The sequence below is a fragment of the Notolabrus celidotus genome, chromosome 21 (genome assembly GCF_009762535.1).
Source record: "Notolabrus celidotus isolate fNotCel1 chromosome 21, fNotCel1.pri, whole genome shotgun sequence".
Classification (NCBI taxonomy): Eukaryota; Metazoa; Chordata; class Actinopteri; order Labriformes; family Labridae; genus Notolabrus; species Notolabrus celidotus.
The window spans coordinates 24,353,853-24,376,586 of NC_048292.1; the positions used below are offsets into that span (position 1 = coordinate 24,353,853).

A 22,734-nucleotide genomic window follows, 5' to 3' on the forward strand; every position below is an offset into this window, starting at 1 on the left:
TGCCCTTCATCCTACTGCTAGTCAGATGGTAATATCACTGCAGACCCCTCACACCCTGGACACAAATACACACTGTACACCAAAACAAAAAGACCCAAGTACAAGTTCCTTTACCAGTCACTGTGATGAACTCTTAATTCAGAGTGTGTTAGGAACTATATGCAGTATGTGCAATACCAATGACAATAAAACACAGTGTACAAATCTTCCATTTGATACTCATTATACTTATTATTTATGGCTGGTTAAGTGCACCCAGTTCTCAAGGTGTGAACATTAATATCACTTCATACATACTTTTTACCATCTACCTCAAATGTACACCTATACTACAGTATTGCACACATATTGCATCAATATTTATGTAGTCCTGTCACATAGCTGTTATATTTGTCTAAGCATCCTTGCACTCCTTATCTACTTCACTGCAGTATAGTGTCCATGCATTTTTGTGTCAGTGCATAGAGAGCCCTGTAAACCAGAGAGAAGTTTTTTATATGTTCACATACTTGGTGTACAAGGCTGACTTTAATTCGGAGACTGATTTTCACTGTATAAGAAGCCAATTTGATAATTAAAAAATACATTTTGGAAACATTAACAAGTAATGAGATTTAGTTTGCCTTTGGTGTCGCTGGAGTGGATTTTGATGGGATACACACTTCTTCGATTTCATTTTTTATTGAAGCCATCATATTAATGTACATCATGCAACTTCAAATATTCATAAGGAGCTTTTCTAATTTCAGGAATTTACGCACGTTGAATGAACTAATATCTGAAATTCAGAGACTAAATCAGTTGAAAAATGACATTAGGAATGTTAAAGCACACTATGAGAGCAGCATACAGCAAAAATAATAGGTGGCCTAGCCGTCCAAGTGCCCCCACATACAGAGGCAACAGTCCTCATCACAGAGGTCGCCGGTTCAACTCCTGGCCGAGACCATTTGCTGCATGTCTTCCCCCGCTCTCTGCTCCGCACATTTCCTGTCTCTTTTCAGCTGTCCTATCAAATCAAGGCAAAGATAATGATAACACTAGAATGAGTTACAGTCAGGAATCACTAGAGATAATGGGAAACGGATGAAAGCATACAACTGGAAGTAAATTAAATAAGATATATGAATACATGGACATATAAAACATAAAGCTAAAATTAATGAACGTAAAATATTGTTTTGTTTTTTTGTTATTTAAAAAAAAAAAATTATATTCCTCTACAAAGGGCCTGCTTTCGAAGCTGAAGGTTCTATTTATCTTATTGTTCAAACACAAGTTTTCAAAATGTGACATGTTGAAATGTCTTCAGTGAATGCAGCTTTGTAGAAATTGGTGCAGTGCCTGTGTTTGTCCATTGTTATCAGTAGGTGGCAGACTTGTTGAAAGGTTTGAGGCTGGATCTGAGCAGGGCTGTTCCCAGATTTGCTTTGTTAGACACTTCATGTATGGTAACATCGGACTGGAGCTGCAGTTACATGCAGGAATTTGACCTTTTTACCCATGTTCCATATATCAGCTTCATAAAATATTACCATAATGCATCATAAAAACATAGAGCATCTTTGTTTACCAAAATCTCTGAATGAAAACTGTGTTGCTGTATTCTGAAAAGATCCTTTTCAAAACATCTTCCTGCAAATTGTTCACTTTTATTTTATTACACACAGGAAAAATGTTCACCATGAGCAGTGGTGTCATACAGTAAAAAACACATTATACAATAATTATAACATAAGTAAAAAAAAGGGACACAAATTGGTAAGTAATGCAATTGTATTTAAAATCATGCCCCTGGCTCAGTGGACATGCTTTAAAGGCGTTTTGGTTATAATGAGTTACAGTTTAATTATTTTGTCCTCATAGAGCAGTGAAGCATTCACACACCAGCATAAATATTACATCCTGTCCATAGGAACTTTGCTCTTTAACCTTGCAAAGTTCTGGTGGTAGTTTCTCAGACTAAAAGAATACTTTAACACAAGTCTTTTTGCCAGTCCTGCTCCAGTATCACCAACAAGAACAAAACATTATGTCAAGAGACAATTATGAAAAGTGCTATCTTACCTCGTACTGTGAAACTTTACCAGCAGAGCACTGAACAGAGACATTTGCAGAGTATCGACTGTCTTAGTGCATAAAAAAATCTGACCAAGATACGGGCACTAAATTTCAGCATTTTTTAACAAATCTTGTCTCTGATAATCTGATGGTAGTATTCAGGCCATGAAGGCACATCAGTAGTTACATTATTTAGAAACTTTGCAGTGCCTTTAATCAAGAGATATTTTATGACTTTTGGGGACTTTTTGCTTTTATTTGATATGTATTAGTAATCAAATGTTCAGGGTTTTTATGAGTAAGGAAAAATAAAAGATAAAGGAAAATGATTTCTGTTTCTAAGTTATTGTCCTTTTTCTTTGCAATTTCTTGAATAATCACAATCAAATATAAAGCCTTCCTAAAAACTGAGTTGTGCAGGAACTAGTCATCAGAGAAGTGCACAAAGCTTCTCTTTTATGAAGGCTGCATAAGTGCCACGCAAATTATTTCTTAGTTCATTTCCCAACACCTTTTTTTGACCTCACTTTTCAGACTTTTGACTCTTGAATGTATTCCTTTTAAGCCTGCAAACACAATATCAACACAAAGTCTGAATCAAACAAACATCACTGCAGACAGTATTGACAGTGTACTTCTCATTTCCTGTTTAGAATGAAAGTCTACCAAGAAGTCTGAAATATTTAGATTATGTTGTAACCCAGTGAACTTGTCTGACGATGTGCACTGACTCATTAAAAAAGTGGGAGTAGAAAGAGGCCTAAATTGATTTCATACACTGGAGATTTTTTGGGATTATCATCTGCATGTCTGGTTTGGTTTTCATCAAGAAAGTTCCCAAAATCAGTTGTTTATAGAAGGTCCTTTTATCAGACAGACAGTTACTGATTTGCAGCTTATCAGGCCTGTGTGTTTGTGGAGGTTAAACTTTGTGTTTGTAGAAGAGAAGCTGCAGTTCACTAAACTCAGACACACAGGACAAATGTTTAATCTGCTCGCCAGTGCAGCAGTCCAACACTGAACCACCAGGAATATTATGAAAGAACACAATTAAGTTTCCATCTTCACTTTTAAGTATCTGTACAATGTCATCTGCTGTAATTGTGTGTCTGATATTGTGCGTTTTCTATAGACGACAGCAGAATAAGATCCAGTTTCAGGGAGCTTAAAGGGTCAGCTGCAGGGAGGAGAGCATGGCAGCTGGAAGACTGGCTGTTTCCTGAAGTATTTATAACAAAAAGAGTCTGAAGAGGTGGCTGCCATGGTTTCAGTCCACAATGATAAGGGTGCGGCTGAAACTCAGCACAAACCTGCCCCCCCTCACGACACCAGGCAGCCCTGAAAACCCATGAAGAAGAGCGCTGGATGGAAAGAGACTCACACTAACGCTTAATGTTCAGCATTGATATATATTTCAGTCAGGAATTTCAGGGGTTTAAAAGAGTCAAGAGACCCATAAGGGCGAGGATTACATCAAAGTTTTGGTAATATTTTTCTCCCTTCTGAAAACAAAGTTTCCACATTGTTTAAATTATTTTTTCACCCCTCAGATTGCTAACAGCATTTTTTAAAGTTGTATTTTGACCTCCATCTTTTCCCTCTTGGTCTACATCATGTCACACTCACTCACCTGTCTCACTGCTGTCTTCTCATCTTGTCCACAGTAGATGTGTGAATATTGACCTGCATCACTACTATCAGCAATAATTACCCATCAAATGGCTGTGAAAGTAGGCTGACATCACAATTACCAACATGGATTTTTGCTGACACTGGCTTTATAATGTTGATGTGCAATGCTCATGGTGGATTAAGGTGGGGTCAGACTGAGTCTTACCCTGTCTTGAAGTTGGGTCTCTGTTCATAATTTGACATAGAGTGGTCTAGACCTCCTATGTTTGTAAAAGAGTCCTGAGATAACGTTTGTTTTGATTTGGCTCTATACAAATAAAGATTGATTCATGATTGATTGATTTTTAGATATTGTTAAAGTGTCAATCATACGTGTCTATTATTTTGCAAAACTTGTAACTAAATTAAAAGTTTTTCTTTATTCTCATTATTTTATATTATTTGCATTTTTCATTTCAGAGGACCATGCATATTAATTAACAATTTTTTTGTAAATATGCCAGAATTAGCCGAAAGGCTTGTTTACATCTGTAGTCCCTTGCTAGATGTTAAAAAGGCTCCCTAAAAAGATCAAGATTAAAAATAAAATAAAAGAAATTACAAAAAAAAAGAAAATTACAAAAAAAAAAAAAAAGGGAGAGGATGAACCAAAACACCAACAAAAAATAAAATAGAATAAAACACATTAGAGTTGAAAGAACACCATTACGATTGAAAATTACTAAAAGCTACATAAGGAGGTGACATGACAGTCTTTGAGAAAGTGTCCATGGACACAAAATACATGGAGCAGGACAATCAGGAAGCAGCAATAAGGAAATGTTAAGGAAGACACATGCAGACCCAACATGACAACATTTAAAAGGGCTGTACACATTTGCATCAGACAGTGAATATCAGTCAACTTGAGATTCCACCTCAGTTATTTCAATTTATTTTAACATTCTTTAACTCTTTATGACAAGCCCCATCTTGCACTGTTGTTGTCACTGACATGTTGACTGATGAGTGTTGTTTGTCTGTTTGTTAGTGTTTGTGTTGTTTATCGACAAGCTGGTACACTTCAAACCAAATTGCCCTCTGGGATGAATAAAGTTATCTGAATCTGAATCTTATTTTTACTTTTTTATACCTGACATTTATACTAAAGGCTCAGCTTTATTACATTTCAACATTACTCACAAAAACTTAACATTTAAAATCGTCTTTCTCTCATGCATCCCTCTTCAACTCTTTTGCACATTCAAAATCCCTCTGGATCAGCCTACAAATATTGTGTTTTTACCTTTTTTGAATGTGGAGGGATCTGAAAAGTGATGATTTCAAAAGATTGGGCTATACTGTAGGAAATGTTTGCTTTTTTTATTACACATGTGAGGCACTGAAATAAGAAAACAAGCACAGAAGGAAACAGTAAGTCTAGAAAAAGGTAGTTGGATCTATCTCAGCTACTGATAAAGAGGATCAGAACAAAGGCTGCATAAAATAGTGTGAGAAACAGAAATATAAAAATGAATTACTGTGATTTATGATTAATCTCACGTGCAATCAATCTTAACTCCTTATTCTAAGGTTACAGTTAACTATATGGCTTTATTTATGCATTTACGTGTATCTGCCATGAATGAAAGTTTCATTATTCAGTTAAATGACACTCAGGTGCGTCTTTGGCCCCGCCCCCAGCAGCTCGAACGCTCTGATTGGCTGGTTCGAACAGCGCAACCCACAAACACACAGCAGCGGAGAACATGAGTAACTCCTGCTGCAAGAGAGGAGCAACTGAAGGTTTCCACAAGGAACAACGCTCCCACTTCATCACTAACTACCTGGATATTCTGCTTCAACACTCTGCACGCTTCTGTGGTCCTGGTAAGTCACATCCTTTGACTCTATCTTTAAATAGAGGTGACGGGGAAAGTTTGCTGAAAGTTTTCGCTTGAGCTGTGAGGAAATTTCTCCACTCATTTCTCCCCAAAATCCATGAGGGACGGAGCCTCGTGGAAGCTGATTATGAGACAGAACACTCATATTAATTTGTTTTGTGCACAATGACTTCAAGTGCGTTTTAAAGTGACATGAATGAAGGAAACATGTCCAAGCATGTTGTAAGGAGTTAGGAAATACAGCGAGATTTAAAGGTGTGTTTGAGATTTTGGGTGGGTTCAAAAAGCGTTTTAAAGTCAATGTCTAATATCACTTTTATTTAGGCTACACCTCTGTGTTGTATTTGTGTAGGGTATTAAAGTAGATTTGTATTGTGTAATACATGCTCCATATATTTATCTTCTCCACAGAGGATGCTGAAGTTCTTACATTGTTTTGTGGTGTATTTCAATCATAGTTAATTGATGAGTTAGTTTTTTGCTGTGATGATGCTTCTTTTAACATGTTTTAATTGTCCCCAACAAAACCTAAATAACCCACTTGTCCCAGTTTGTTGTTCATTTATATACTCATTTATCTATGAGGCCACACTTTCTCTCTTCTTAATGCTTTGTTCATTCCAGATACTCTGCTGTTAAACAGATCACTCACTTTCCTTCTCCCAAGAGCTACAATTACATTCAAATGAGGCTACTACTTAAACCAATTACCATCCCCGCTGTGTCCAGATTCCACTCTTACATAATGGCATTGACTGATCTGTGTGTGCTTGTGTTGATTGTGAGACAACCGCCTCCAGTGTGTTATATGAAAACATTTATCCTTGATTGGCAGGTAGGAATAAACAGGTAAGAGGATTCAGCCGTTTAGTGGTGCATATCTAAGTTGGGAGAGTTGCATGATAGTGTGGGATTAAGTGGATGTTCTGTTTATTTGGAGATCATTAAAAGAAGCAGGTTAGGTAGAGGATGAGGACTACCTGTGAGGTAGTCATGGTGCTGTTTTTGGATTGAATCACCCGCTGACTGACATGTTTATCCTGCTGGTGTACTTTTTTGTTAGATTTTCATTATGAAGTACATTGAACAGCTAGGTCTAAATATAGTTCAAGTTATAATTGAGTGCCCAAGTCAATGCACTGATTTTGATACCAAACTTTAGTGGCCAACCTTTAAAAAACTATTGGTTTCAAGCAAATAATTATAAGACAGTAGGAGTTTAATGTCTGACAAAGAAAGCAAAATGTAAACAGCACATAACTGCTTTCAACCAAAAATGAAAATATGAGTATGTTATTGCCGTGGTATTTAGAGGTTGTCAATAATTCACTCAGTACTGAATTCTAGTTATCAGAATTGGTGTTGGAGATGATGATATGAAAAAAGCTAGAAAATTGATTGTTTTTCATGTTTACTGTCAATTTAGCCGATACGACAATGTAAACGTTCTCGGAGTGTTTCTTTGTTAAACATTACATACACATTACAACCAGGCGGCAACCTCCGACCGCGAAAATTGAAGCCAATGCGGAAGTGTTAAAAACTGCAGTTTCTCAAGTGGCCGCTTGAGGCCTGCTCTGACAGTACTGGAAACCACAAACACAAATTCAAAAAAGCTGATCTTTACAGCAGAAATAAACATGTTTACAGCCTGGTTCAAAAATGAGTGTAGTCTGGATAGCTCATCTCTCGATCGGCACACACTGTACGGGGGGTGAATTATTTTATAATGCAGCAATTTCGAAGATATTAAGATTACGAGAGGCACAGCTGACTTGATTGAAAGGCGGGAACACTGTAGCTGTTAGCTAGGAAGCTCAAAGCCAGCCTCTTTACCTCACACTCGCTGGACAGCAGTTATGTTGCGTTCAGCATTTCCAATATGACTTCCGCTGCCAATTGGCCTCAAAACAGCGCTTCAGAAACAGATGCGGGACATCCCGGATACTACGTCCAAAATTTATACAGTCTATGATTACAACATAATCCCATAATTAAATTTTATGTATAATTATTGTACATTTTGTACCAGTTTAAGTGAGAACCTGCTCAACACGTGTAGCACAGTGCAGAGAGTGTTATAAATGATGAGTTGGACCACACTATTCTTGACAAACTGTGTCATGACCAGGGTGGTCCGCATTAAGGCCATAATCACTTTGCAGTTAAGGTCAGAAATCAACGTTTTTTAATCACACTTTTGTCCCTTTCGGCACACCGTACTTGCTGTAGTGCGTCTTCCTGCTTCCAGCGTCCTGCTGTTTGCAGTGACAGAAAATAACTCCACTGTGCTTTTGAATGCCGCATTTCACTTTTAAAGCTCCCTCTCAGTTGACAAGTTACAAATAATCTGCATTCTGTCAAACAGAATTAAAAAGTCACCAAAGTGTTTCAAGTTTCAGCCTGCCACCTGCAAGGTAATCATGCAGGTTGAGCTAATTAGACTGATGTCAATGGGCAACAGCGTCACAAAAGCCAGCAGAGCACTATTTTGAGTGTGTGAATCACCACAGACCTGTGGATGAAAGTAAATCTAAGAAGTTTTAACTACAGCACTTGTTGCATGCAGGCCAAACCTCCTGCTGTGGAAGGCTATCTTTTGACCATTCTTTTCTTGGGAGATGAGGACCGATCCTGTGTTGCAAGCCTTTGTGCAAGGATGACTGACTCACAGTCTTTTGTTAACCTCGTGTCCCTCAGTTTCAACAAAACTCAAAGTAAACAGAGCTTTGGGGTGTTTTTTGGATGGGGTGTGATTGAAATAATACTGCTTAAATTTGAAGTCTTAACATGTGACAGTCATGTTTTCCTTGGAGAGGAAACCAGGATGACGTGAAGCCTTGGCAGGTGTTTCCATAAACCAGGAAAAGACCATTCACACACTACCCCTCAGACGCTGGTGATGAGATAATGGTCAGGTTTATTTTTGTCCTCACAACAACAAGTTTTATGTTCGTGATCTTGGGATTGAGCCTCCCAGTCAGACTTAAGGTCATTTCCTTTTTCTTCATTTAAATATGAGATGAAAGTCTGGAACCAGGTTTCTTGTGATAATAGCTAAATGAATTAATCATTTTTTTCACTTTAAATTCTAGAGCACGTCATTACAGTTAAGGTTAACACTGTGACACACTGAGATCATTTAACTTCAACTCAGGATTTGAGAAAAGAGAAAGAGGCTGAATGAGAGCAGGCATGTCATTATTATTCTACCTCATGTGAGGTTCATGGAAAATTGCCTACAACATGCAATTTAATTACAGTTATCCATCTAATATCAGGATCACATCAACATCTTCCAAAGTCTTGAATCTGCATTGATCCAAATGTACTGATAGGTATGCTGACCCTGCTGGTTTGACGTGCTCAGCTTGTATCAAACTGTGTTAAGGTCAGAGTTGGGGACCAGTTAAATGGCCATCTTAAAGCTGCACTAAGCTACATGGCCAAAATCACCAAGTGAAGCTGCAACCGCACTAAATAAGACCCTGTCTATCCAGAATATTTACACACAGAATGAACTCTGTTTGCTTTCTAACAGGGACTAACTGGAACATGGACTGAGAAACCAAGACCTCAAGGCTTTTGAGACCTTTTAGGGGCTGTTTGGTTTCCTCAAGGGAAAGTTAATGAGTATTTGAAGATGCACTTATTAACCGTTTTAAATGAACAATGGATACAAATGAAAAAAAAAAATCTGAAAATGCTCTCACTTTGAACTTCTCCTCAGATCACTGGAACATTTTAGCCTCTTTAAGCTCTTTGTTTTGGTTTTTACATTGTGTTAGAATGTTTACGCCTGAGGAAAAGAACCGAACCATGACTGGAAACTTTGAGACTGATACATTGATTTGTTTTAACTGGAAAAATCTGTGATTTACTTGTTTGGTCACTGATATATTTTTTTAGCTGGAATAAAAGTTTATTTTGCTAAGTTGAAAGTTAAGATTTGGGTTTTTTGCATTTACCTAAAAGGACAGATTGAGAGAGATAGAGGAAATGTGGAGAGAGTCAGGAGGAATGATGGCACCAAATCATGTCTGGACCAGGAATCAAATATACAAATATTGTGTTTACTAGAGCCTCCGTACATGGGGCACCTGCTCTAAGAACTGAGCCAAACTGGCACCCCAGAGTAGACATTTTAACCCAAGTTTTGGACTGATATGAATGTGCGTAGGTAGGCAGTATGTTGCCTTCTTAAACAATATTTTAATATAGGATATTGTGCCATATACCAATGTCAGAAGCTGACGTCTATTCCTATCTCATCGCATATTTATTGCATCATACTAGCAAGCTCATGCACCTAACAGCTGATTCTGAGAGGAGGTTTTTAATGGGCAGAGGAAGAAGTCTCCTGTTGGACAAACTTTGATTTGTTTTCATGGTCAAACATGAAATAAAATGTAAAGAACACAGACATGCAGTTTGTAAGATATGTTCCTCTGACATTTCAAGAGGAGGGAGGGGTGACATTTTAAGATATCAGATCTCATTGCTCATTTGAAAAACAGACACAAAGAAGTCATGCAAAAACATCACTATCAGCTTTCAGCTGTATTGTTATTATGAACTTAATCTCTGTATCTGCCCCGATTTTCACAATTGGTGCACCTCTGAGCAATAGATGAGGTCACAAATCAATGTTGTGTGTGCAGTGTATTTTACTGCCCTCAAGTGGCCCAAATTAGTATTTATTAACTAATGCAAGTTGATGTCACACATGAAACAGCTACTGGCTTGTATGCATTGTGAGCAACAGTGTCTTGTTGTAGTACGTGTGTGCAGCTATAATAAACACTTGTTTGATTTTTATGCAGAAAGAGGAAACTAAAAGTTTAACCAATAAATCAGCAGCTTTAAAGTACATGTGACATTAGTTTACATGCTGGAGTTCAGTGTGTCAAAGTGACAGTTTCATTAGCGTTGTTGTCCCTTCAGCCTGGATAAAGATCCGTCCCCAGATCACGAGAGAAACAATACGCCAGTGTGTTCGAGACAAAGCTGTCAGTGCTGGGCTCTCAATAAAAGAGTGTACACATGAGGAGCAGCCCCAATTCCAACTATCTTCATAATCACCATCTGCTTGATGTTTGGCATCAGGCCTCACAGCTCGGGCCTGCCAGGGTCCAGAAAGTTAAGACTGGGGGGGCGCACACACATACACACACACAACACACCAGCTGAGACAAAGAAGCTTAATGAGTTAAAAATGCACGTGGGCACATATGGGCTGTGCTGCTGCGTGTGTGGACACAATGGAGATGATAATGAAATCTTGGATTAGCCCTCATGTATTTAGGGTACAGCTTACAGGAGGGGGCTGGTGGGAGGTGGGCTGGGTGTGGTTGGTCGTGGTTAAGTGTGTGTGTGTTTTAAATGGTTGTTTGGATTTCTGCTATAAAAAGTTGGTCAGTGTGTGTTGACATCATGAGTTATTTATAGATGGTGGTTTGAATTAATGGTATTTGTATGATGTGAGATAAAGGAGTGAACCTTGTATGTTTTGGTGCTGCAAGTCTTTGTAAAGATTAACATTATTAATATTAAATTAAATGAGTCACAGTTTTTATTCACTATCATAATCCCATCCTGTAACTACTCCGTATCACTCCTAGCTGGTCAAATATGGCAGCTTAGTGCTTATGGTTCTTTATATCATTGTGATTTAAACATGACAATACAGACAATACAATTAACCAACATTGATCTGTAAAAAAAAAAAAAAAGCATCTTTTTTAAAAACAAATTTATGGTTTAGTTCAGTGGCTTGGAAGACAGCAATGTGACTGCTGTTTTCACCTCAAAGGATAAAGTTACAACCTACATATCCAATTCTGCTGCTGCCATCTCGAGCAATCCAAAGAGGGAATTGTAAAACTTGTTGGACCTATTTGTCATTTTGAGGATCCCCCTCCAGTGTCATGTCTGCACTCTGAACTCCAGTGATGAAGCATGAATAAGTCTACCTCACATCCCTTCCCGTGCTTGATGGGACATGTATCCCCAAGACTGTGGTTTGATTCTTGTGTGAGACAAATTGACAAATTTTAAAACTTCTTACAGGGTGATGTGGATTTGTTGTCGTTGACGCTGTACCTCCATATTTTAAAGCACAGAGATAAAGCTGTCACATCGACGTGTTTGACAGGAAAACATCGTGTTGATTTATTTCCTGTCATTTCAGTCTTAAAGGCCCATTTGTTTAAAGACCGCTTATAATCACTCTGTCTTTACGGAAGTATTAGGAGGCACAGGTTTCTCACCCTGTCTTAGCTCTCGTGAGGCTGATTAAGGTGAAAGGTGCCCCAGTTTTCAAATCCTACAACCATCCCAACACACACACACATACACACACACATACACACATACTAAAGGATTATTATGACAAACAAACAAGGCTAATTAGGCTGAGCTCGATGACCCTTGACCCCTTAGGTCTCCTTGGCCTGACCTTCTGTGAATGGTTAAAAAGGGGAGACAGGGCTTATGTGAAGTGACCCTGATGGAGCCTGTTATGTGGCAAAGCTGTGTGTGTGTGTTTAGATTTAGTTCATTCAAATTTGTGAAGCTAATACGTCCTGATTATCGTCTGAAATCTAGGACTGAGAATACAATGATTAGGTGTTACTGCATTAAAAATGTTACACCTTTTCTGACTGCTGTCTTGTTTCAAATCAGCTGATTTTCACAGCTGCAAAAAAGCTTCACGCTTCAGTTCATTAATTAAATGAGCTCATGATGTGACACGCTCCTGGTCATTATGGGATGTCAGTTAGAAAACCGTTAATCGTCACAGTTGAGGAAAGATCAACGGTTATGTTAGTTGCGTAGTGAGCTCAGGTATTTCAAACTGTGCCCTGTGTCGCTGCAGTTACTCTGCCTTTGTGTGAATGAGTGTGTGTGTAAGAGTGTGTGAGATCAGCAGGAACGTCTCAGTGTGGGCATCCTGCCAGGTCTGCTGCAGCTTGAAGGGTGCAGTGCCTGGGTGTCGGTCGCTGCTGATCGACTCAGCTACCTGTTCACTGACATAATGCAGAGTGGGAGTTTAAGAAAGCAGGAAGAAGTTGAGACTCTTTTTCTCAGTCTGAGGAGGATACATCTTTAAACATGTGTTACTCAGACAAAGTGAACTATAAGGCTCTAAGATTCCTGTATGATGCAAACAAACTAGAACATATGATGTGTCATCTGACTCCATACACACAACCCATTCATTCAAATGTAACAGCTAAGCTTGGAGGCATTACTCGCCTGATTCAGAAACTTGTTTGAATATTCATCACCACAGCTGACAAGCTCAGTCTGTTGCTGTTGAAGAGTAAAATGTGGTGAGAAATCTCTTCCCGACACTGTCTTAGATGTTGTATTCACTTGGCTTCTTTTAACGTACAGAGCACCATGAGAACCCTGCGCTTTAAATGGACATTTCTACATAATTTAAGCTTGGAGGCATTACTCGCCTGATTCAGAAACTTGTTTGGATATTCATCACCACAGCTGACAAGCTCAGTCTGTTGCTGTTGGAGAGTAAAATGTGGTGAGAAATCTCGCCCTGACACTGTCTTAGATGTTAGATGATGTCCCTTTAAAGCACCGTGAGAACCCTGTGCTTTAAAGGGACATTTCTAAATAATTTAACCATGGCCCAACTTTTTTGATGTATAGTTTGTTGTCCAAATGACTGAAAAGTTCCAACTGTTTTACATTAATATGGGGAATTTGCACATTTAGTGGACTTATTGGTTAAATATCATCACACCTCAAAATACTGCCAAGCTGTGCCATGCTATGAGACACCATCTGTCCTCTGTACTTGTTTGCATCTGGGTAGTGATGTGGAAAATGGAAATAAAGTTGCAAACTTTGTCTGGTGCAGAGTGACGTATAACCACTCGGTCGGAGCAATGCATATTGAGCATGGGCATGTGGATGTTAAGTTGCAGGGAGGACTGAAGGCTGGTGGTGCTAGCTCTGCTAATGTTAGCCTCTGCAAACCTGATCCTGTTTTTAGCACTGTACAATAAATGGTGCTCAATTTTGACAATTTTCTGAGTTCAAGTTTAAAGGACCTGGAAACCAATACTTCTAAACATCTCTTATTTGAGGTTTTGCTTCTGCCAGCAGCCGTGAAACTGGCTGTAATGGCTGCAATGCTGTCTTTCCTGGTTAATACATCTTCTTGAAGTTAAGTCCAGTTTCAGATTTGTTATTCAGAGCATCTGACATCTTTATGAAAATGTTCCCTACAGATATAGATATGGATCAGTTTTTTTCTTAAAGAGGAAGATCCTTTTTTGGAACTTGCAAGCGCAGTTACGTCACCCCCCCCAAAGGCGCCAGACTCCATTGACAATAACAGTAATTATATCTATTAGGACAAAAGAGATGCTGTTCTACCACAGCTCTAGAGGGATCATCTTTTCCTCTTTTATGTTATTGTGAGCTAACCCTCTAGAAAACAATGAATCAAACAACAACACAAACAAACCAACAGATCAAGGAACCTGTAGACCACCAAGTCTGGCATTTCTTTGTAAAACTGCTGAATGTGGTGACTCAGAAGAGAGTGATGTAGACGCTGGAAACACCACTTTACCATGACAGAGTGGTGTTTTCCCACCGTCGTCATTTTACTATAATTGTTGCAAGAAACTTAAATAACACTCCAAGTCTGTAAGTGACCAAAAACAAACATTTTGACTCAACTATCTTTTAGTCATCTTGAGGTTGTCGTGACCAGCATGTTAGAATAGCTCCCTGGTTTATAAGAATAATGGAATTCCCCTTTTGAACTTCCTTACTTTCTAAGTAACAGAACTTCCTCATATTGAAGGAGACAATGAGGTGGAAAAAGGCGTTATTATTTTGAATGGCGTCAGAACTTCTAGCTGGGTTAAGTCTTCTCTTGAGAAGCAACTAGAGAGCGAGTCAGGAGACAAACATGTTTTGAGTAAATACTCAGCTGATTGTCCTTGGCGTCAAACGGAAGATACAATCTGATCTCCTGGTGTCTCACAGGAAAGAAGCGGTCTGCAGACTGAGGGTCTCTTTTGACCCACCTGGAACCAGCTTCTGCTGGTTGAGGTGATGCGAACCAGAGCGGGGAGCCTGATCCTGAGTCAGCACCGAGGGTCTTCTGAAACCCCGGAGGTGACCCGGTGGCGTGTGGTGAGCCGAGGATTAGCATCAACAAATCAAAATGGGATTGGCAGGTGGCTCCCACTCATTCAAGCCTTTAAGATGGACTTTACTCCCACTGTCTAACCTCTGAGGAAAAAAGGCTCAGACAAGGACAAGAGGAAGGAGGCCAGGAAACGTTTTAATCCTGCTTGAAAGGGGAATAGTCATTTAGCAAAGAAAAAGCATCATGAGCGGGCTTGCACTGGCACAGAGGGAGCTGAGTCTCTTTAGAAAGTGTACTTTGATTGAAGATGTCAGGCTCAGTTCTTTAACAAACGGCTGACATATATTTACTTTAGGTAACTGAATGAATTTCTCTCTGCACACTCTGCAGCCGGGCCCCATCTGTAATGAAAAGGGGGAGGCCAGGCTTTAAATGAAACGCTCCTCTGACGGGGTAATTAAGTCCAGACACAAAGGGCTCAGCAGGAAGGAGTTTAATAGATGAGGAGTTAGTATTCTCCAGGGGGAAGCCGGGTCCAGCAGAACTCTTTTGGACTGCAGGGAAAAGGGAAGGGTGGGAGGAGGTTTACTGGTTCTGTGAGCTGGCCCGCAGCCACTTCACACACTGCAGCTACACCACAAGGACACACAAAGATATTACTTATCTGTGTCTGTCTGCTCATGTTAACAAATAAAACACCCCAACATAGAGCCTGTTTCGCCCAAAACCTCTAAATAAGATTATTCTGAGGAGTGTTTAGACCGAGGAGCTTTCAGGAGTGATATGATACCAAGAAAGAATGGCTTTAAAGCGGGGTGTTGGAGAAACAAGTTTGTATCATATAACATCAGTCAAGGCAGATGGCTGTCTAACATGAGTCTGGTCCTGCTCGAGGTTTCTGCCTGTTAAAGGAAGTTTTTCCTTGCCGCTGTAACTAGCTAAATACTGTGAGGTGCAATGCTCATGGTGGATTAAGGTGGGGTAAGACTGAGTCTTATCCTGTCTTGGTGTTGTGTCTCTGTTCATAATTTGACATAGAGTGGTCTAGACCTCCTATGTTTGTAAAAGCCTCTTGAGACAACATTTGTTGTGATTTGACACTATACAAATAAAGATTGATTGATTCCATCTAATGGCAATAGATAAGGTTTAAAAACATCATCTGATCATGCTCCTATCAAAAGATATGTCCACCAGTTTTTTTGGCTGGCCCGGGTCAAAAGGTTTCATGTTTGTTGCTGTCCAGTGGAAATAGCATATTGTACAGATGTGGATAAACGCAGACTCTGTCTTCCAGCTTGTCTTTAAAACCTTCTGCCTTTGTTGTCCCTGCTACTGAGTTGACTGTCACATCCTCTCTGTATCTACATTGCCTCTACTGTTCATGTGCATGCTGCATCTTGCGTCCATGCTGCAGTGTTTTTATATGATATGCGCAGCTGACATGGCAATCAGACGCAGGGAACTTATGGAAACTATCATGCTCGCACAAGTCGGATGAGGACAAAACCTGGTTCTATGAAGGACAAGTCAATAAGGCTTGAGCTTAAGTCTTGCAGGTCTTCTGTCTCGAGTGGAGTCACACTTTAAATTAAATCTCTGTTTACTGTCTTGTAAAGCTTGGAATAAAGCTGAATTGCCAACCAGCAGGTATTAAACTACACAGAGGAATTCTGGTGGTTGGGTTCTTGTGAGGAGGGTTGAATGTGTGAGGACTGGAGGTCTGAAGTTTGGCTACTTCTTACCAAAGCAAAAGACAAGGAAGAAAATAAATGCAATTTATGTTGCAAATCTTGCAAAAGAGGAACACCACCTCCTTGTTCAATCACATAAGCACTGTGCCTCAAACTGAACTAAAGTACTGTGTCCCCTCTCTGCCGGTTGATAAAGCTGCAGGACAGTCCTCCCCTCCCTCAAAGCAGCCTTGATGATACACCAACACTTTGTAGAAAGCCCCTAAAATTACAAATGGTAATGCAATGTTGAAACCCCCTGCTGGCAGGTTTAAAGCTAGTTAGCAAACTAAACATGGTGACATAAGGTCATCATGATGTGTTCAAGGTCGTGTCAGTCAGTGAAATGGCTATTTGGCAAAGGCCCTAATAGCTGCCTAGAAATCCTAAAAACAGCACATAGCTTACTTTTGAACTTTTGCTCATGTGCATGCACGATTTGTATCCCCCTGATAAACCCAGTGACATCATTATAGTGAAAATCAAATGGACACTGCCGCCAGAGCGTTCTTTTAAAACATTACATAATGTGCTCTCATTTCATTTTGCACTTCTGCACGGGTGCACGCATGTAAAGCCGGAGCGCTGGAGGCTGCATGTGTGTGCCACGTGCTGCGTGTGTTGTGATGACGGAGCGTCGTAGAGGTGGATGTGTTCTGCCGTCTGGAATAGCGCTGATCCTCTTAAATGATTACCAGAGACAGAGCGACACAGAGAGCGAGAGAGAGGAGACCTGCGTGGGGAACACGCGGACAGATGTCACCCCCCCACCTTTATCAAAGCGTACACAAACACTCACTGCTATGTTTAGTCAATGCATCAGGAAAGCTCCTGTCCTTTAATAGACTTTAAGTCTATTATAGCCCTCATTTGTGCCATAACAAAGGCCAGTCCTCTCATTTATCCAGCACCTTTTCCTGGCAGGAAGTGTTTTGTGTGTGAAGCTCTGAAAGAGGACCGCAGGACTCTGAATGAGGAGTCGGCGAATGAAGTTCTGGCAGTTTGTTTGTCGTGGTGCATCCCTTGAAATCTGTCAATGTTGAAGATGTGGTTGTGAAGTGTTTGTTGGTGTTTGTTCTTAGATCGTTTGATGTGTTTAAGGCCTGTGAAATGTGCAGCGTGTGATTACATAGTTCAATACTGAGCTCTGAACGATAATATCAACATGGCTGAGAGGTTTTTCTCACCACATCGGTTTTAAAGGCATGACTGTTACGATCAGCCCTCTGGTAGGGCTGGGTGATAAATCAGATTTGAACTGAAGGATAAGATTTTCTCCACTCCTCATTGACTCCAGAAGTTCACACTCTCCCACTTGTTTACTTCCTACAAACACACACAACAACATGGCCACCAGCATTAATGAAGAGTTTGTTCCCGAAATAGCAAAGTGACAGTCAGTCGCCCGGCATTGGTTTGGTTCAGTCTTCACTGTCACACCCTTAACTGTTTCTCCTGAAGCAAAGACAGGTAGGAACTTCAGTTCATAACAAGCAAGAAAAAGTCATTCAAACTGTAATCAAGTTTTGTGTGAAAAAATCTGAGATTTTATTTTTAGGCCACACCGCCCAGCCCTAGCCTCTTTGAATAAGGCTACTCAGCAGGTAAACATTTCATCACCCATTTTGTAGAGATGCATTCAGACTTCTTTCACGTGTTTGTCACAAATGTTTTTATTTGTATGAAGCTGAAATTGTAATTCATCAGATTCACTGTGTATTTGAAGAACTATGCAACCTAACACAAGGGTTATGATTTTATAATGTGATATCAAAAGTAAAGTAATATTATCACATGTTAGATTTGACATTTCAGGAAAACTGTTAGGGTTCCTGGAAGAGTAGTTCCTGCAACTAAAAGTTCCTGGTTCTTCTGGTGGAAAAGCACCTATAGTTCATCTTTCATAAACCAATTTATTGTCATTGCACATTGTACCACAAAATGAGCTGTGCTTTATTAAATAAAAACAGTCATTACATCAACATACAAAACTATGAAAGTTATAAAGACGGACCAAAAAAGAGTAGAAAGGAAAAGAAGTTCATTCCTTGCAGTCTTAAGTAGTATAGGTCTTTTGGATGTTATCTCACTTTATAAGGATATTATTTTACATTAAAAGTTTTTGCACCATGAATATTAATTCACAATCAATAGTAATGCACCTGTTGCCCATTTGTATACTCAAACTTGTCAATTTTCAGTCTTGCAGTGGTGTTGCTTCACGAATGGTAAAAACAAAACAAATATCTCTAACTTTAAATTAAACTCAATCCTGTTTTTTTTTTTTTTTAAATGATCATAAAACACACAGTAGATAATAAAGTTAACAGCATTGAATCATGTTACTTTAATTTATGTTATTATTAAATGCTTGTTGGTTACACTGCAAATCTTTAACAAACGTAACATTTTGAAACCTCGTCTGAAGTTATTGCTCCAAGCGTTTGAGTTCAGTCACTCTGAAAATCACAGACTTCCTGAGGCGATAAAACCTGCAACAAAGCTTTTGTTTCACTCATAACAAGACTTACTGGTTAATCAACCCAGACCTGAGCAGGGTCTTTTGTGTTCCGGGTTTCTGTGCCTCATTTCCCCTGCTAATCCTGATATGGCTTTCCAAATAGGAACAGGGTGGCTCACATAGCAGCCAAACAAAAGCTCAAGTTCTGGTAGTTTCTTGTGGATTGTTTTTAAGGTTCTACATCCACACTCTGCTGCTTTAACAAAACACAAAAACTGTTCTTAAATTACACTTTGTTCACTAAAAGCCCAGCAACGAACGATATAATTAGTTCTACAAAGAGGCTCAGCTGCATATTTGGCCCGAGAGAAACCCAGGCACATAATCTCAGACTCTTCCAAATCTTCTTAATGCAAAATCTTGTACGCTGACACTATCAAGAACTGTGCAGCGGAAGTGGAAGTGGTACAATGCAGATTTATGGTAGAAGAGTGCCAGCATTATCGCTTGTGTTTTCGCCCTCTGACCATCAGGGAATGTGCGTGGTCGAGCTCCGTGTCACGGTGTCGAGCCCTGCCCTTTCCAAAGAGCCTCTCCCAAGTTCACCATTATAAAACATGTTTTTGTCTTCACATCCCCCGTTTTTTGGCTCCGATTCCCTCACCCTCCTCTGTGCTTGACATTTGACTGTGTGTGGGTGCATTTGGTCCCTACAGGGAGTCACGCTCTCAGGCTCCGCTGGGGCCCCAGATGTACACAACTGGAGTCCAGAGCCAGAGATTTGGCCTTTTGTGTCGCGTTGTTGAGTGTGAAGCTGCACAAGGGCCTGAATGCTGAAAAGAAGCAGAGCCATTCTGGATTGTTTCCACCCAGTGAAATCCTAAATGTCGTCTTCTGTCTCTGTTCCTGCTCTGTAGCCTTGAGGACAAGGGTTTGAAAGACGTCAGTGACCCTTTGAAATCTTCTCAGGCTTGGCCTACATGCCACGATCAAGCTTGTTAGTGATGTTTCTCCTTGTTTGATCGATCAGCGATACTTTCATCGTCTTTACTTTGTGAAACCGCAGTTGTTCTGTTGAATTTCACCCCCCATTGATCCTGTTGATAAACTTGTATTTATTATTCATCAGAACAAAGAATCACTCCAAGCATTTCATAGTATTAGTGGTTTGATCCACTGCTCAGAGTTGCACCCTGAATGAACAAGCTTTTGTTCCTGTCTGTTGTTTTGACAAAATGAAAAATCAAAGCTTACGCTTCAGGCTAATCTCAGTGATTTACGTTTTTATTTAACGGCCTCTGTATTCAGTCTTGTGCAGATTTTGTGCCTCCAGGAAACTTGATGTAATTTCTAACACAGTATGCTCAGTGTGAAACCACAGGCTGCTGGGACAGAGGAGTAGATGTACTGTAAAGCTGAGCTGCAGGAGATCTTTGAAACATAATTCTGCAGAAATCCTAAAAAAATAAAGAATGTTTCAGAAAGCTACGGCCTCTTTATTTTGCAACATTGATTGTACTTTTTTTTTTTTGAAAATCTTTCTGCATTACAAGCAGCTAAAATGTGATTATACCAAACAGGCAGCTGGAACTGACCTGGGGACATCTTTGTTGCATTATCCATTTTATATTGATTCTTATATCAGAATCAGAATCCGCTTTATTCGCCAAGTATGCTTGAACACACAAGGAATTTGACTTTAGTAAACTGTGCTCTCTTTGTACAAGGCATAAGAATAGGAATAACAATAAGAATTACAATAAAAAATTTAATAAAAATATAATAACAATAACCTTAGCTATAAATACAAAGAAACACCAAATAGGCTTGACTAATATGTACAGGCTAAAATAATATGATAAAGTGCAGTGGTGAGTTGCAGAGGTAGTTTTACATTATAAAATAGTAGTTAAATAGTACAAAAAATAGAAATATGGAATTCTGCTTTGAGAATTGTTGCATTGTATATCTACATGTATATTTACAGAGAGTATTGATCTGACAGGTATGACACTGACGCTGTTTTTAGATATACAAAATTAGATAAATGAAAAGAATAAAAAGAAAAGAATAAACACTACTGCTTCCAAAAACGCGGATTACTGGGTGACTCCTGATCCGATCCGATTCGATACGCGACCAATACTCAAGATTCATCACATTGAAAGACCAAGCGGCAACCTCTGGCTGAGAGAATTGAAGCCATTTCCAAAGTGTTAAAAACTGCAGTTCATCGAGGATCCTCTTGAGGCCGGCTCCGAAAGTACCGGAAACCACATAGACACAGATTCATAAAAGCTGATGTTGACAGCAGAAATAAACATGTTTACAGCCTGGTACAAAAGACGAGTGTAGTCTGGATAGCTCATGTCTCTATCGGCACACACTGTGAGGGGGGGTGAATGTTTTCATATCACGGCAATTTCGAAGATGTTAAGATGACGAGTTTTCCATTATCAGAGGCACAGCTGACTTGATTGACAGGCAGGAACACTGTAGCTGTTGGCTAGGAGGCTCAAACCCCGCCTCTTTACGTCACAATCGCTTGACAGCAGTTAGGTTGAGTTCAACATTTCCAATATGGCTGCCACTGACGATTGGCCTCAAAACAGCGCTTCAGAAACAGATGGGTGACGTCACAGATACTACGTCCAATATTTATACAGTTCATGGTATTGACACATTACAATATCATACTCTTAAAGTGCGAACTGCAGGATTCGTGTATTAATTTACTGCACTGTGGTTTGGTTTCAATGAGATGCTACAAGTCTTGTGCATTGTGTGCTAGTTAGGAATGCATTTCACTCTTGTCAATAAAATGGGCTGTATTCATCTCCTCTCATTGCAGGTGAGTGCAACACGCTGTGCTCCACCTCTCATCTAATCTCAGATTACAGAGCTGGAGGAGATGTTTCTTTTCTCTCTCCTTGTTAGTTGTAAAGGTGGGTAGGACACGTGTTAACTTTTTTCACTGCTGTCCAAGATCCCAAGGTCTTCCTCTGCTGTCTTGTAGTAACTTCTTCAGCTGATTTTCCAACCATGTTACCCTCAGTCATATCATTAGTGCCACTGTGAGGAGTCATGAAGTAGTGTTGTGGTGAGTGTCATAGTTTATCTCATTAGAATATCAAGTTTTAGTGTTGTTGATGATTGTATCACACAAGCCAGGGAGACTATATATTCACATATCATTTTGTTCCAACTGGAATCTTTGTTTTGTAAGTTTCCATTTAAAAAAAGCACATAACATCAATCCATCGACCACTTTCAACAATTTTAAATTCTGCCTTAAAGCTGGGGTTGGTAGTCTTGGAAAACTAGCATGAATTTGAATTTAGCATTTCCTCATGACTCCGTCTAACCACCCCCCGCTCACATGCAAGAGCGCCGCTGACTTGCGACCATATGATGGTGACTGTTTCAAAACCAATCCTCACCAAAACATTCTCATAGTGAAAGTTAAAAACACAAACAAACATGGCTGCTGTTAGCACTCACAACTATCATGCTAGCATTATCCAGTTGTCCTGGTGACACGATATTAGGAGAAAAGTTAAAACACATATAATACTGTAACAGCTCTACTGTTTGTTAAACATGTTCAGTGTAGATGTTCTTAATTCCTACAGTGTTGACAGTCAGTGAAGGCATCAGGAGAGTGTGAGCGGGAGAGAGGAGAGACAAGAGGAGAAGTTCTTCATTCATTCAAACATTGATTGTTGTTTTGTTGGTTGTCGTGATCACGGCCGACAGTGACCGGTTAGTAAAACTCAACGTGTTCACGAATCGGCTCGTCATTCCTACAGCGTCCGGACGGATGCAACAGCACAT

The 22,734-nt window shown here is 39.7% G+C and overlaps 1 protein-coding gene across 1 annotated transcript in view; it reads left to right on the forward strand.

Annotated features, from left to right (window-relative positions):
• The first annotated feature begins 5,421 nt into the window (after positions 1 to 5,421).
• gas2l3 (growth arrest-specific 2 like 3) overlaps positions 5,422 to 22,734 on the forward strand; it is a 43,750-nt gene continuing 26,437 nt past the window's right edge. The window contains exon 1 of the mRNA XM_034673371.1: positions 5,422 to 5,562. The gene's annotated coding sequence lies outside the window, so the exon portion shown is untranslated. The remainder of the gene's footprint in view (positions 5,563 to 22,734) is intronic.